Source organism: Planococcus citri, chromosome 1 (assembly GCF_950023065.1).
Source record: "Planococcus citri chromosome 1, ihPlaCitr1.1, whole genome shotgun sequence".
NCBI classification, from domain to species: domain Eukaryota; kingdom Metazoa; phylum Arthropoda; class Insecta; order Hemiptera; family Pseudococcidae; genus Planococcus; species Planococcus citri.
The window spans coordinates 81960290-81977209 of NC_088677.1; the positions used below are offsets into that span (position 1 = coordinate 81960290).

Below are 16920 nucleotides of genomic sequence, written 5' to 3' on the forward strand. Positions count from 1 at the left end.
CAAAGAAAACAGAAATTGATTTTTTGGTCGGGAGGTCCCTTTTCCCAGTCGCCCTCACATATAGTCTGAAGTGGTAACACTACATTCCAGTTGAAGACCAGGGCACACTTCGTAAAAGGGATCAACTGGGATGTAGTGTTACCACTTTTGGAATGTAGTGTTACCATTTTAGACCATATAACCAAGTAATACAGGAGAATTAGGTGAAAATCGCAATAAAAAAACATTTTTACCTAGCAAAGATTTTTTGTGGGAAATTGTCGAGGGTGGCCCCCTGAATAATTCCTAAGAGTTACCACCCCGTACCCCTCTTGCTAATTTTTTTATGGGTGGCTGAACCCCCCTCCCAAAATGGGGTTTTCGCAGTTTTCTCCTCAGGGGTTGATTTTACGTCAAAAACAGTTCAGTACTTTTTTGTTCTACGTCAAATTTCCGATCTAATGATATATCAACCGTCCTTCTACCCCGAAGGGGGTGGGGCTAGAACCATTCAAATGAGAGGGGTTTTCTAAAAAACACAAAAAAGCTATCGTCGCATAGGAGGGATGAAATGGCTTTCGAGAGCGTTCGGGTTGATACTAGCATGGAAGGTGGGTACCATTGAGAAACTACCACGTGAAAAATTTCAGATCCACGCCACCTCCCCTTTTTGGGAAACCCCCCTTTTTTGAAATTTCAATAACACTTTTCTCAGCTCCATTTCAACCGATTTTGAAAAGTTTTCTGGAAGTTATATGTATCCTTAGTAGGTATCCTCACAAAAATTTTCAACCCCACTCCCCTCATATTTACCTCTCAAAAAAGCGTTTTTTTCATTTTTTTATGCCTATTAACAATGAAGATTGCGAGGTACGATTTTAGAAACACGTTTTATGGATGTATTTTTGGCCCCCAAACATCTTATATTATAATAGAAATTTTTCCTTTGCTGCGCCGCGGTGAATACTTGGAATAATGTATCTTAGGGGGGTGAGGGGTGAAATGGGAATATTGGGAAAAATAACTATTAATGAGTAGGGTATCGTTTTCATATGATTCGATACCGCTGAGCACGAATATGACCTCAGATTTTCTACTACCCTCACCTATTCTTCTCCAGAGCCCCTCAGCTCCCCTCAATTTTCACTAATTTTGAAATTAAGTTACTTTGATGACATTGGAGTCGTTTTCATATGGTTCGATACCACTGAGCACGAATCTGACCTCATCAATCTTTAAAAAATTCATGATGCAGAAATATGTTTATGATATTTGCAACCATGAACTTTTCTTAATGATATTTGCAAAAAACTCTTGCTTTTTCATTTTTCAAAACTCGACTTTATAATTCTCCATTTTTGTCTTCTTGATTTTTTACTTATTTTTAGTTTTTTTGTAGGCGTCTTTATAAACATTTAAAATTCAACTTGAGTTCAATTTTGAGAAGTATCAAGTGTCTATTTTCGGCACATTTTTCAAAAAATACATCATTTTTGGAAAAATTGTCAAAAAAGTGTCGATTTTTGGCAAAATAGTCAAGAAGTGTCTATTATTGGCACATTTGTCAAAAAATAAAGTGTCTATTTTTGGCTCATTTGTCAAAAAATACTCCATTTCTAGAAAAGTTGTCAAAGTGTGGATTTTTAGCAAAATAGTCAAGAAGTGTCTATTTTTGGCACATTTGTCAAAAAATACTCCATTTTTAAAAAATTTGTCAAAAAGGGTCAATTTTTGTCAAAATAGTCAAAAAGTGTCTATTTTTGGCACATTTGTCAAAAAATACTTCATTTTTAAAAAAATTTGTCAAAATATAAGGGTCAATTTTTGTCAAAATAGTCAAAAAGCGTCGATTTTTGACTACATAGCCAAATAGCCCAAAAGTAGGTATCCATTTTAGGAAAATTTGTCAAAAATACTTCATTTTTGGTCAAAATTGTCAAAAAAGTGTCGATTTTTGGTAAAATAGTCAAAAAGTGTCCATTTTTAGAACATTTGTCAAAAAATACTCGATTTTTAAAAAAATTGTCAAAAAGCATCGGATTCTTTGTTTTTTGACAAATAGTTGTAGTGTCTATTTTTGGCACATTTTGTCTAAAATACTTCATTTTTGAAAAAAGTGTTGATTTTTGACAACATAGTCAAGAAGTGTCAATTTTTGACGAAAGGAACAAGAAGTGTCAATTTTTGACAAAATAGTCAAGAAGTTGTAAGAGCGTAAAATGACTTAAAGCATGATAGGTAAGGGTACCTATAACTGTAGTGTTGTTTCCTGGAAATATCCCTTAGAGTATTTCTTCTAAATACTCACCAGAATATTACATGCTCGGCTAGGGCGTGAGTAGGAAAGGTTGCTTTTACACTCTTAACAGATGTTCACACATACCATAGATAACAACAAGAAATACATGAAGAAATATATAATGTGTGTGATATTAACAATACGTTACATGATTCATACAATTACATACTTAGATGTATTCGTATGTGTTAATATGACACTTTCTTAAGACTAATTATACACTCTCTGGTGTAGGTGAAAAGGTTCTCCTCATTGGAAGTACCCGATTGCATTCAGCGATGCAGTCTTAATCGGATTTGTGGTGGAAATGGGACACTGTCCGCATTTCCGTTAAGCGTAAGCAAGTTCTAATGTAACACTGTTACCCAACCATACTTACTGTACCAGGTCCTTAATAATAAAATAACACTAACTAGAACTAAATGAGAAACTAAACATAGCACTTAACACACGTGAGTAAAACTTGTATATTAAATGAGCAGTTAACCGATTAGCAGATGAATAACATGCCCGCGTGCACTCGAACACATTACTGACGTTTCCAACGCTCGTAGCTCAGCTCAAGCGGCCAGCTTACAAGTGTGGAACGCAGTGTTGCCAGTACAACGCAGTGTTACCAGGTGGGTTTCCCTATACATGTAACGTACGGCATAGTAGTATATCACAAAGTGTCTATTTTTGGCACATTTGTCAAAAAATACTCCATTTTTGGAAACTTGTCAAAAAAGCGTCGATTTTTGACAAGATAGCCGAGAAGTATCTATTTTTGGCAAAATAGTCAAGAAGTGTCTATTTTAGGCACATTTATCAAAAATACACCATTTTTGGAAAAAGTGTCAAAAAAGTGTCAATTTTTGGCACATTTTGTCTAAAATACTTCATTTTTGAAAACAGCGTCGATTTTTGACAAAATAGTCAAGACAAGAAGTGTCTATTTTTGGCACCTTTGTCAAACAATACTCCATTTTTGGAAAAATTGTCAAAAAAGAGTCTATTTTTGGCTCATTTGTCAAAAAATACTCCATTTTTGGAAAGTTGTCAAAGTGTCGCTTTTTTGGTGAGGAGGAGGAGGGAGTGTCAAAAAGTATCAATTTTTGGCACATTTGTTAAAAATACTCCATTTTTGGAAAAGTTGTCATAAAGTGTCAATGTTTTGGTGGGAGAGGGAGGAGGGTCTCAAAATACGTCAATTTTTGGCAAAATAGTAAAGCAGTGTCAATCTTTGGCACATTTGTCAAAAAAAACTTCATTTTTTGAAAATTTGTCAAAGATACTCATTTTTGATCAAAATTGACAAAAAAGAGTCGATTTTTGGAAAAATACTCAAAAAGTGTCTATTTTTGGAACATTTTTGTCAAAAATACTCAATTTTTAAAAAAAATGTCAAAAAGCGTCGGATTTTTTTTTTTGACAAAATACTTGAAGTGTCTTTTTTGGCACACTTGTCTAAAATACTTCATTTTTGAAAAAAGTGTCGATTTTTGACAAAATAGTCAATAAGTGTCTCTTTTTGGCACATTTGTCAAAAAATACCCCATTTTTTAAAAAGTTGTCAAAAAGTGTCGATGTTTTGGTGGACGGGAGGCGGAGGGGGGGGGGGGGGTCAGAAAGCGTCGATTTTTGACAAAATAATTGAGAAGTGTCTGTTCTTGCCATAATGGACGAAAATACTCCTGTCAAACAGTATTGTTTTTGCCAAGTTGGAATCCTTCTCCCCCCCTTCAATAATTCACCGCCCACGGCTTCTCAACAATATTGGTGTCCCCTTGTTTTGAATGAATTCTGACTGCAGAGATGAGAAAGAAATCGAGTAATTTTTTGGATAAATTGGATTTTTTCAATGTTTACTTAGCGAGGACTGAGGAGAAAGGGGAGAGGCTTCTCAATCCGGCGGGCTAAATTTTTCCATTTTTAAAAATCAACAATTTGGGAGGATTAATCAGGAAGCGTACATTTTTACGAAATTTTAAAGCCGTGAAATTTTCGCTATTGGATTTGCCGAATGGCGGGGGGGGGGGGGGGGTACTGAGACCCAAAATTTTGGTCAAAATGTAAAAAAGTATCAAATATCGTGTGACACATCGTTTCATACATTTCCGAAAGCGCTGAATACGAATATGGACCTATTTTGTTGATTCGACTTCTCCAACGCCCTCATTGGTCCTGAATAACCCGCGTGTTATACGATTTTGTCGATTTCTAGTAAGTTTTGACAGGTCATTGGGCTCATTGGAGGGGGTAAAATCATAAAATTACACCATTATTCGTTTTCAGCACTCTAAAAAACCTAATAAACCACATGCACTCGGTTTTTTCAATTTTTATAAAATTTAGGCGCCCATTAAGGGGTGTTGAAGGGGTCAATTCGAAAAAATGAATTAAAATTCGTTTTCAGCGCGTTTGAAAACATGTAACACGACATGTCACAACAATATTTCACCATATTTTTACATTTCGACCGAACTTTTGGGGCTTTGTACCCCCTCCTCCTCTCCTGGTTTTGGAAATCATATCACAAAAAGGTCATTGTTGTAACCCTCATAGAAAATCACTACTAGCGTCATTACTAAAAAAAAACACTAGTAACTTTTTCGGCAAGTAGCGTCACTACTACTGACAGACGTTACTAATGACTAGTAACGTTTGTCAATAGTAGTGACACGCGCAAATTTGCGCATTTTGCACTGAAAATCATGGCAAAAACATGTTAATGGCAGCTATTTACTCGTAGACCCTCCTAGAACAACGAATTCTCCCCAAAAAAATTTTGAAAATTAAAAAAAATTTCATGCCTGAGGTGGGGTTCGAACCTGCAATCTCTCACTCTCTAGTCACATGCCTAACCAACTAGGCCACTGGGGAAGTTGGAAGATGAGGTGTTTGAAACATTTATATGCACTTTTTAGCACTCTGGACTTTAAAAAAATTTCAAGTTGAATGATTTTTTACAACATTAAAACTGAGTTTTTGGTGTGTTGATTTTTCTAGATAAAAATTAAATGGATATCATACACTCGTATTCAATATTTCTTTGCGAAAATGGACCCTTCCTCGTCCCCTTACTCTCGTTCCCCCCTCCGAGGGGGCTGGTACCTCGAATTTTTTTTTCATTTTTCAACTGGAATTTAGGCTTTATTTGTAAACATGGACTTTTTTTCGTTCCTCTCCCCTCCTCTCCCCCTCTGAGGGGGCTGGTACCTCGATTTTTTTTTCATTTTTCGACTGGAATTTAGGCTTTATTCGCAAAAATCATGGACTTTTTTCCGTTCCTCTCCCCTCCCCTCCCTCTCCGAATTTTAAAAATATAAATGGGGCCCGAGCAGCTGAGCAAGCCATGACAAAAGCTCATTGACAATTGACAATTCTTCATTTTTTTCAGGATATAATTTCTATATGCAAAAAATTGAAATGTTAAATGATTGTTTCCAGATATTTGGTGAAAAAAAGGGAGTTTTAGATTGAGGATATCTGGTAGTTTGACTGAAATGCAGCAGAGGACCCTTTTTTTAAAAAAATTCAAGTAAAAAAATCGCATTATTTGTGATGTGAGAAGTCAATTTTGTTACTATCTAATTTTGGTCGGAGAAAGAAAAAGGAAAATGATCTGGCCCAAGCGAAAACTTTTCAATAATTCATAATTTCAAAAAAAACATGGTTTTTGGGAATTCTTTAATTTTTATTTTTCACCAATTTATAGGTACCTGCCATAGCTGTTAGTAGCGTCAGTTTAATCGTTACTAGTGTCGGCTTGGTCATTAGTAGCGTTGAATCATTCACTAGTAATGTTGAGACAGTCGCTAGTAGTGCCAAGCTGATCGCTAGTAGCGCCAAATCAGTCGCTGGTAGCATCAAGCTAGTCGCTAGTAGTGTCGAGCTGGTCGCTAGTAGTGTTGAGCTGGTCGCTAGTAGTGTCGAGCTGGTTGCTAGTAGTGTTGAGTTGGTCGCTAGTAGTGTCAAATTGGTCGCTAGTAGTGTCAAGTTGGTCGCTAGTAGCGTCAGTACAAGCGCTAGTAACGTTTTCGGTATCACTAGTAACTTTTTCAGAAACGCTAGTAATTTTTTGAAGTCGCTAGTAGTGATTTTCTATGAGGGAAATATCATAAAAGTGCGTGCTTCCTGGATTTTTTCTTTTTCAAATCAATTGTTCGAAATTTGGCAAGCTTTTGAAAATTGAGCTTATTCAGAAAAACTACTCAAATTGGAAATTTTGAAATTTTAAGCGAATACTTTAGAAACCACTCTCAATTACCTTCAAAACCCTACAAACGGATTTGCTCCAAATTGCAGCAGTTTTGAGCAATCAAGTCTGAAATTCGGACATCATGACAAGAAATTTCAAGTGCTAAAAAAACCAATCCCATCCTAGGAGTTAAAGTGCCAAACGCCAGGAAGTAGGTAGTCCTTTCTCTGCTTTCCTGGCCAGTTCGCCCCTTTCCCTCTTTTCACGGTCTTTCAAATTCTTACTCTGATATTTTTTTAAATTTCTCTTTCGTATTTTTCCTCTGTTTACCGAACCATTTTGCACACAGCAAAGTACTCAAAACTAGTATACTTAATCTTAAGGATACACATTCTTTCGAACTCTTCGAAAAAATAACGCAGGCAGTAAAAACCGAATAAAATACGAACTCGAGTTCAATACGAGCTTACCAGATTGTGCAACGATAAGGAAGTGCTTCACTTTATCAATAGGTATTAATATTATATTAAGATTTCTAAGAATCATTAAAAATAGCTTACTCATTTATTATGCACGAAATTACTTTTTCAACTCTTATGACGAAAATTTCTACCAACCTGAAACAAAGAAACAAAATAATGTCAATTAGATAACGTTTTAGACGTTTTTAGACTCGAGTTAGCAGTTATTTAAACAGGATAACAGATTATCTGATCGGTTTCATTGTCAATTCAACAAGGAGGTGTAATTTTGAAACAATAAAGCTTTATTGAAAATTCCACAACATTGCATAGAATTTTCCAGAAGAATCTCTCAACAATTGAGTTGCTTCGCAGAATAGGAGACTTTTTACATCATTCAGAAATTTGAGGTAATAATTTTGAACAATTGAGCTGGCAGAATTTTCGGAATAATCGATAGGAACAGAATAAATCTTCGATTCGCTTTTCACGACCTCGAAAAATCTTTCAATATCTTCACAAGTTGAACTTGGACTATTTATCCACTATAATCTCGACCATCTCTCTATATATCTTTTTTTTTTAAAAAAAAAAGGCCAATTTAAATAAGTTAATTACTTTTTTCATTTTCAACTTATATAGCTATTCCTAGAACGATTCAAATCTCGTAAACACGTTTTTGGTCAATTAAACACATTTTTATCTAATATTATCCAACAGCTCGATTCATATAAAAAATCAATGAAAGTTCAAAAAGGTCAAATTATCAAAAAAAATCGTTGATTGTGTATAAAATTATGCACATACCTACGTGAATTTTCGATAATACGTAATTCAATTTTTTTTTCCAAATTGGTCAAATATACTTATGTACTTTGATTTCATTCATGAATCACGAGACTCGATTCAGTAAGTGATTTTGCACTCGATTAATCATCCTAGTGTGTATTCGATAAGGGAACAAATTTTTCGATTATCGACGATTAAAATTACATTTTCGAGCGATAAATATGCACGACGACGAGCTTATCTCGAGTCGTACTTTACTTTGAATTGTAATGCAATTCGATAAAAAATTTCATCGATTAAGATCTATACTTATACATCGCGAATTGAATCGAACGGGTCAAGTTTACCCTCAAGTGCAAAGTACCCACTCGTGAATCGGTGAATCTTCGTTACTTTCCTTCCGAAACACCCGGTATCAATTAATAAGAATTTCAAACTATGAAACAAAAAGAATAAGAAACGCTATCGTCGTTGAAATTATCAGAATTCGTAATCGGAAGTCGAGAACCAATAATTTACTCATTTAAAAATTTCCCACATCGATTCGAAGAAAAATAAAAGTATATAAACTGGCGCAGCAGCAATCAGCAGGAGTACTTTTTTCTGAAAAACCAATTTTCAGAGGCCTCATCTCCTCTTCCCACGGTCGGAGGGGGAAAAGTTGGTGGACAAAATTTGTAGGAAATTAGATGTAGAACAAAATTACCGAGCTAAATCAAATGTGAAATCAATCCTCGAGGAGGAATAATAAAAACTGAGGAAGGGGGGCTGCGGGCTCTGGAGAGAACTATAGGTGACAGTAGCAGAAAATCAGTAGTCGTATTCGTACTCAGCAGTATCGAATCATGAAAACGAAGCCAATGTCTTCAAAATAATTTTATTTCAAAAGTCGTGAAAATTGAGGGGGCCGAGGGGCTCTGGAGAGGGCTAGGGGAGTGTAGCAGAAAATTTGAAGTCGTATTAGATGCTCAACGGTATCGAATCATATTATTAAAACGACACCAATGTCATCAAAATAACTTCATTTCAAAATTAGTGAAAATGAGGGGGCGCGGAGGGGCTCTGGAGAGGGCTAGGTGAGTGTAGCAGAAAATCTGAGGTCATATTCGTGCTCAGTGGTATCGAATCATATGAAAACGACTCCAATGTCATCAAAGTAACTTAATTTCAAAATTAGTGAAAATTGAGGGGGGCTGAGGGGCTCTGGAGAAGAATAGGTGAGGGTAGTAGAAAATCTGAGGTCATATTCGTGCTCAGCGGTATTGAATCATATGAAAACGATACCCTACTCATTAATAGTTATTTTTCCCAATATTCCCATTTCACCCCTCACCCCCCCTAAGATACATTATTCCAAGTATTCACCGCGGCGCAGCAAAGGAAAAATTTCTAATATAATATAAGATGTTTGGGGGCCAAAAATACATCCATAAAACGTGTTTCTAAAATCGTACCTCGCAATCTTCATTGTTAACAGGCATAAAAAAATGAAAAAAACGCTTTTTTGAGAGGTAAATATGAGGGGAGGGGGTTGAAAATTTTTGTGAGGATACCTACTAACACTAAGGATACATATAACTTCCAGAAAACTTTTCAAAATCGGTTGAAATGGAGCTGAGAAAAGTGTTATTGAAATTTCAAAAAAGGGGGGTTCCCCAAAAAGGGGAGGTGGCGTGGATCTGAAATTTTTCACGCGGTAGTTTCTCAATGGTACCCACCTTCCATGCTAGTATCAACCCGAACGCTCTCGAAAGCCATTTCACCCCTCCTATGCGACGATAGCTTTTTTGTGTTTTTCTAAGAAAACCCCTCTCATTTGAATGGTTCTAGCCCCACCCCCCTTCGGGGTAGAAGGACGGTTGATATATCATTAGATCGGAAATTTGACGTAGAACAAAAAAGTACTGAACTGTTTTTGACGTAAAATCAACCCCTGAGGAGAAAACTGCGAAAACCCCATTTGGGGGGGGGGTTCAGCCCCCCCATAAAAAAATTAGCAAGAGGGGTACGGGGTGGTAACTCTTAGGAATTATTCAGGGGGCCACCCTCGACAATTTCCCGCAAAAAAATCTTTGCTAGGTAAAAATGTTTTTTTAAATGCTAATTCTCCTGTATCTACTAAAGAAAAAATAGTATATTACACAACGAGGGCCGAAAATCACTTTTTCTCCGAGTTTAGTGAAGTAATTTTTCCTGAACGAGGGTGGAAAGTACTTACTTTTTACATCCGAGCGATTCTCGCGAGGTTGGAAAAGTAGTACTTTTCACCCCTAGATAGAAAAAAGTACTTTTTAACCCTATTAATTATCATTATTTTTTTACAAAAAAATAAGGGGAAAAAATGAAATTTGTTGCCACTTATTTTTTTATTACTTACTTGAGAAAAAAAATTAGAAAAAAATTGAGAAATTGCATAATGCAAAAAAAAAATTACAGAAATAGCATGCATAAAAGAACTTCTTTTCTTTTTTTCCTAAAGATGATTTACTAATAACTAAACCATTTAGGTAAGTAGGTACCTACATATTTGATAACAATTCATGGGAAAAAATTTCATTTTTTGTAATTTCGGTATACCAATTTTGCTGGTCTGGTGGAAAAAAATGAATGTTTGGTCAAGAATGAAACTGTTTTGAGAGCAAATGATTCGTTCTAGTACATAGTTTGGTCAAGTAAAAAGTCATAAGTAGCGGGTAATGTTATATTGTTCTAACTTTACAAACATGGTCAAAAAGTATTTTTTGGGAAGCGCTTTCCAGGATAGACTATACGTACTTCAGAACATTCAGTGAGTACTGGAGAATTATAATTTTTTACATCAAATCTGAACCTTTTAAAACTTTTTCAAGCTTTAAGCTTTTGTCAAAACATTTCAAACAAGATCAAAAAGTATTTTGTATAAAGCACTTTCAAGCTAGACTACAGTTACACATACTTTCACATGTACATCGACACTTCACCGTATTGACCGTTTTGAGCTTTTTAGAACTTTTCAACGCTTTCTTTACAACTTTTTGAACTTTCAATAGAAACCTGCACATCTACGGTTCAAAATCTATTTTTTGAGAGGTTGTTGAGCAAAATCGGTTCAGCCATTGCTGAGATCTCAGAGTCAAAAGAATCCGGTCACAGACACTATATGCTGTATTGAGCTTTTTGAGCTTTTTAAAGGCTTTTTCAACTTTTTCAAGCTTCAAACTTCTCCCAAAACATTGCGAACTTTACCAAAAGGTATTTTGAGCGTTTTTGAGCTTATTGCGCAACTTTTTTCAAGCCTCAAGCTTTTTTCAAAACATTACAAACTTGACCAAAATGTATTTTGAGGTTTTTTGAGCTTATTGCTCAACTTTTTTGTGAACTTTTTTCTTTGGCATGTGACTTCTTCTGATGCTCTTTCAAGGTATAATATACGTATGTACTTCTTTGCACATGTCAATTATACTGTGTACCACTATTGAGCTTTTTTGAGCTTTACAGCGCAACTTTTTTGTGAACTTTTCTCTTCAACATTCCACTACTGTTGATGCTCTTTCAAGATATAATATTCATTCTTCTTTGTATAAGTCAAATGCGCTATGCAGGTATAGGTTAAAATCAAGTATTGAGCTTTTTTGAGCTTTACGGTGCAACTTTTCTAACTTTTGATAAAAACCTGCACATCTGCGGTTTAAAAGCTATTTTTTGTACAAAATCTTACTATGACTTTTTTATAAAGAATAGCCGTAAAAATCGCAAAAGTCAATTAATCGGGATGTTTTTTTCGCTAAAAGTTACTAGAATATTGGGCGTTCAACTGTACCTCCTTCATTTATTCCAAAACTTTTTTCAAAATATATTCCCAAACAAAGTTATTTCCATTATCTAAATTATCAAAATATGAACATCAAAACATCATGATCCATAGAACGTATAAATAAAATGAATTTGGTCATCATAGCACATAGATATACTATTTAAGATCTCCTCTTTCGATTGCAACCTGTGGCAAGTTCGTAACACCAACAGTAGGAGCTCTAGTGCAAGAATTAGTTGGAAAAACAGGAATGGCCGGAATTACCCCGGGTGTCCGAAATTACCCCAGATGACGGCATAATGTATGATATGCATGGAACAGAAAAACATGGAGATGACGTTGCTGACTCATTCCCAGAGTTCTTCCAATCAGTTTATGTGAAAGATGGTCAAATTTATAGCGACAACTCAATGTGCAGTTCATCCCTCTCAGGTGTATGTTCCATAATATCGATTGGACGGGTTAGTGAAAAAGAAGTCAAGTTAGCTATTTCAAAGCTGAAAGCTAAACGTACACTAGGGCCAGATAACATACCCTCCTATGTATACAAGGGTGTGGGAGAATTCTTGTTCAAACCCCTTACCTTTATATTTAATCTCATAATTTCCAAGAATAAATTTCCAACTGGATGGAAATGCTCAAAAGTCATCCATGTTCCAAAAAAAGGCACACTTGAAAAAGTCACTAGCTACAGACCAATATCATTAATTCCAATCCCTGCAAAACTGTTTGAAATGATTATATACGAGGGCTGATCAAAATGTTATTGGACAATCCACATATTTTGGGTATAAAATAATGGTAGCGAGTTCGTAAACATACCGTTGGAAAGAGCAAACCTTCCTCTTTCCAACGAGGTGAAAAAAAGTTGTGTGCGTTGAAGGACACGCGAGCTAATCCGCTTTAAACGAACCTACCTCAAGACCAGTCTGCGAATTTTGGGTTTGTTGTTAGAGTAGCGCGCGAGTTCGAAGTTCAACTGCGGTTGAATAAATCGTTTTTCAAATATTTTAATGTTATGAATGCAGTGTATGGGAACTCTATTAAACGTGTGACAGTGCATTTTCGGTAAAAAATTTTTTAATGGTTTTGAAAGTGTCGAAAATAATGAAAATGGTGGTTGACCTGTCACATCTTGAAGTCCGGAAAACACAGGCTAGAAATAATCCTGACGAGTTCGTTAATATGTCGCTGGAAAGAGCAAACCTTCTTCTTTTCAACGAGATAAAAAAAATTGTGTGCGTTGAAGGACACGCGAGCTAATCCGCTTCAAACGAACACATCCTCAAGACCAGTGTGCAAAATTTTGTGTTTGTTGCAATGTTGTCGTTTAAAGCAATGTGCGAGTTCGAAGTATTGCTCAAAAGGGGGAATATTTTAAGGGGGATATTAATTTTGACTCCAATGTTCGCCGTAGACTTGTTGAATAAAATTTTTGAGCGCTTTTTGTACATTTTTTTCACTAAATCAAAAATTCGCAGAACACACCTGAGGCACCTCCCTTTAAACCACTGCAGTTTGGGAACCCCTTCACATAGAAAACCCGTTGTACGCTTGTTTTATAGAGGAAAGTTTGCTCTTTCCAACGGTATGTGTACGAACTCGCTACCATTATTTTAAACCCAAAATATGGGATTGTCCAATAACATTTTGATCAGCCCTCTTATGGCAAACTATATCCTAAAATTAAAAATCTCATTTCATCAAGCCAACATGGTTTTGTTGAGGGTAGGTCAGTCAACACAAATCTTATCAACTTTGTTGAGTTCTGTCTGAGCTCCCTTGATGGTGGTGGTCAAGTGGATGCAATATATACTGATTTTAAAAAAGCATTTGATATGTAGTGTCAACCATAGAATTCTAATACTAAAACTTGGAAAACTTGGTTTCTCTCACAACTTGTGTAGTTTATTCTGGTCTTATCTGAATGGGAGGGTGCAGTATGTGTCTTACAAAAACAGAATATCTAGTATATACCCCTGTCCATCTGGTGTCCCTCAGGGTTCTAACTTGGGCCCCCTATTCTTTCTATTATTTGTAAACGACCTCCCATCTGTGCTAGAAAATTCAGAGAGCCTGCTTTTTGCTGATGATGCAAAAATATATAAGAAAATTCAAACTGTAAAAGATAGCCAAGAACTTCAGACAGATTTAGATAGGTTTGTTGAATGGAGCATTGAAAACAAACTTCCCCTGAATTTTTCAAAATGTTCTACAATTACTTTTACTTGAAAAAAAAATGTTATAGGTTGCACATATACTGCCAATGGGGAAGAACTTTCTTGCTTAACAACAGTTAGGGACCTGGGTGTGATTCTGGATGTTGGGGCTTACCTTCAAGTGTCAGGTCAATACTGTGTTAGTCAAGGCAAGACGAATGGCGTATTTTGTGGTCAGAAATTCTGCTCAATTCAGGAGGATAAACATGTTTAAGATTTTATATTTCTCATACATAAGATCAATCCTTGAGTTTGGAATACTAGTCTGGTTTCCTCATACCAAAAAATTCATAAAAGAACTTGAAAAAATTCAAACCAGGTTTCTAAAATACCTATATTTGAAGACCTTCGAATATTATCCCCATGACCTAACTCAAAAGGAACTGTTAGAAGGATTTGAAATCAACTCATTAGAAAAAAGGAGAGAAATAATAGCACTGTTGTTCCTATATGATATTATCCATGGTAATATAAATGAAAGTAACCTTTTGGGAAAAATTAATTTCTGGGCCCCCAAAATCCATTCTAGACAAAAAAAAAAAAAACATTCTCTTTAAGCAATTACCATTCATCTAGGATGAGGGTGTCTCCTATGAATAACATCATGGGCATCTCAGATGCTTTTCTCTGTAGATGTGCAGACGCTGACATTTTTAGTATGGGTAGGTCAGCCTTCAGGCGTTTGGTGAGGGGGGCATGGGAGTAGGCCAGTAGGGGCATGGGCGCATTAGGTGTTACTTGTGGGTCACCTTGTTATTGCATTGTTATTATTATACTTTATTTTTTGTTTTTTATTTTGTTTTATTTTTTTGGTTGGTTTCATTTTTCTTCTTTTTTTGTTCTATGTTTTTTTTCTCTCTCTCTCTTTATTTTTTTCTTCTCTTTATGAACCACTAATTATTAATGGTCTTACTTATCTTTTGTTGTTAGTATCATATTTTTCTTTTGTTTCTGATATTTTCTCACTTTACCTCATCATCTTTTGTATTTTTTTGTTTCTTTTTCTTTTTAGTTTATAAAGTGATATTTAGTTTTTATTGTCCCATAGTTATAATCGGTCTCTCCTGTAATTGGCTTCTGGCTGTTGGAGAGCCCTAAATTGTTTAAATAGGTAAATAAATAAATAAATAAATAAATAAATAAACATAGAAAAACTCGATGTAAAAGATCAGAAAAAAAAACAATTTCAGGACATAGAGTTCGCCTCGTTGACCGCGTCACAATTTTTCAAATGAAATCATGCGATTCATGCGTGGAAAAAAAACTAAAAGAATAAAAGAACCGCATTCGGCATTTCCCTCCTATAATTATATTCGAATACTTTTCATTTTCATCGACTACTAGCGCCAGCTCTGGTAAAGTTGTGAATATAGGAAAACCCAACAACAACAACAACGACGACGACGACGACAACGACGAGGGTGAAAAGGTGAAAAAGGAAAACGCGTATGGTACCAGTGCAGCATACCGTGAACGTGAAAATGCTGGAAAAGCTGTCTCCGAAGGCGTTAAATATTCGTGAAAAGTTTTATCATCACGTCATTACGATTGGGCAATTTTTTACGCATTGCTAGATAATAATCTTGATTGGCGTTGACACCGCGAGCCGAGTTCGATGTGTTCGTACCGTTTTGTGGGGAAATGTACTCGATTACGAGGTTATTTCAGCTTTTCTTCCGAATGAGACTACATTTTCGAGTGGAAATATCGATTTAGTAAGTACAACAAGACAATCTTTCGTATCAAATTTATATATTCATTTTTTTTTCTGTATAGTTTTTGATGGTTGCTGCTTTTGTAGTCTCTACGTTGTTGTGTAATTTGATGATTTACTGTCGAAGGTGTACTTCATTGGTGCTTTGGATATGTGAGATGATAAAATAAGTATTTCAGTATCTGAAGTGTTACGATATCTGTAAATACAGAGGTACACAAAAATAGTGGCACGTTGAGAAAATAAACACGAGATTTCGTAACTTCAACTTCTGAATGATGAATAAAAAGACATTCCCAATTCGAATAATTCCCTATAAGATACTCGAATCCACAAAGACCATTAAATTTACCGATTCAATTTTTAAATTCATTCAGTCCTTACTTCTTGAACTTATACCCCGATGAACTTATGGCCATGTCACTGTAAATTATAAATACCCAAAGTATTTCAGTCGATTCTTACTATATGCCCACTTTTGACTCTTGAGTACACAATACCGGTAACGATCGACGTAATTACCAAACCTGTCGAAAGGCCACTGTTCTTTTAATACGTTCGCCTAAACATTGATTTTCTAGCGCTTATTATAGCGATTTAATATTCAGCTAATTTGAATAACGCGAAAGAAAGCTTAATGTAGAGTTGATGATTGTTGTGATCGTTTGAGTAGATAACTAATAATCGCCGAGTATAAATAACCATCAACGTGTTTTTGAGTAGGTGTATTTTTTTTTATACTTAGCTTGCGCATTTCGTTGGGATAACTGTACGAATACAGGTAGAGGTGGCTTGTGCCTAATTAGTGCTTGGCATTTCCATTCGAACGAATGCATAAAAATAAGTGTTGCAGCTTTTTCAGTCACGATTTTAGTTTTGCTCCCTCATCAGTGAAAATTGCTGTTTTTTTCTTCATTTTTTTTGCAATAAGCTCAAATTTCTCGTTTTCATTAGCTTCAATTTAAAAAAAAAACAAACAAAGAAAAACAAAACATTGAAAATTGAGATATTTTTGGTGTTTTAGGAAGCAATGAAAAATCTCAGCGAGAAAATTATCTTTTTTGTATACAAATAAATCGAATTGGATTTTTTTTTCATGATGTCCTGTTTGTTTGACACTTTGTACATACCTACCCACTCTTTTCTATTATTTAATCGTGGAACAAAAATTTTGAGACTCCCTCTTCTGAAAAATATTGAGATGGTTTTGAAAAAATGACTTGTTTTTTCATATATTTAATCAAACATTTTTAAATTTCCCATTAATTTTTTACTTATTTTGAAAATTCGAATTTCTAAAAATTTTCTCTCAAGTGGTGATCAATTTTGAAGCAAAGATCTAAACATCTGAAAATTTTGAATCGAAAAAAAAGTCGAAATGCTTTCTTAAGTGATGAAAAAAAAAGGATTGTAATAATATTGAACTTCTACCCCTTATTCAATTCGAATAAAATTTATTTGAGAAAATAATGAAACATAAATTTTG

General features: G+C 35.2%; 1 protein-coding gene across 2 annotated transcripts in view; it reads left to right on the top strand.

Annotated features, from left to right (window-relative positions):
- The window catches only part of LOC135837675 (uncharacterized), a 132348-nt gene that overhangs the window by 81710 nt on the left and 33718 nt on the right, over positions 1 to 16920 (top strand). The window contains exon 1 of one of the 2 annotated variants that reach the window (XM_065353035.1): positions 15134 to 15435. The exons of the other annotated variant lie outside the window; for it this stretch is intronic. The gene's annotated coding sequence lies outside the window, so the exon portion shown is untranslated. Of the gene's footprint in view, positions 1 to 15133; positions 15436 to 16920 lie in introns of those variants that run through there. 2 annotated transcript variants of the gene reach the window in all.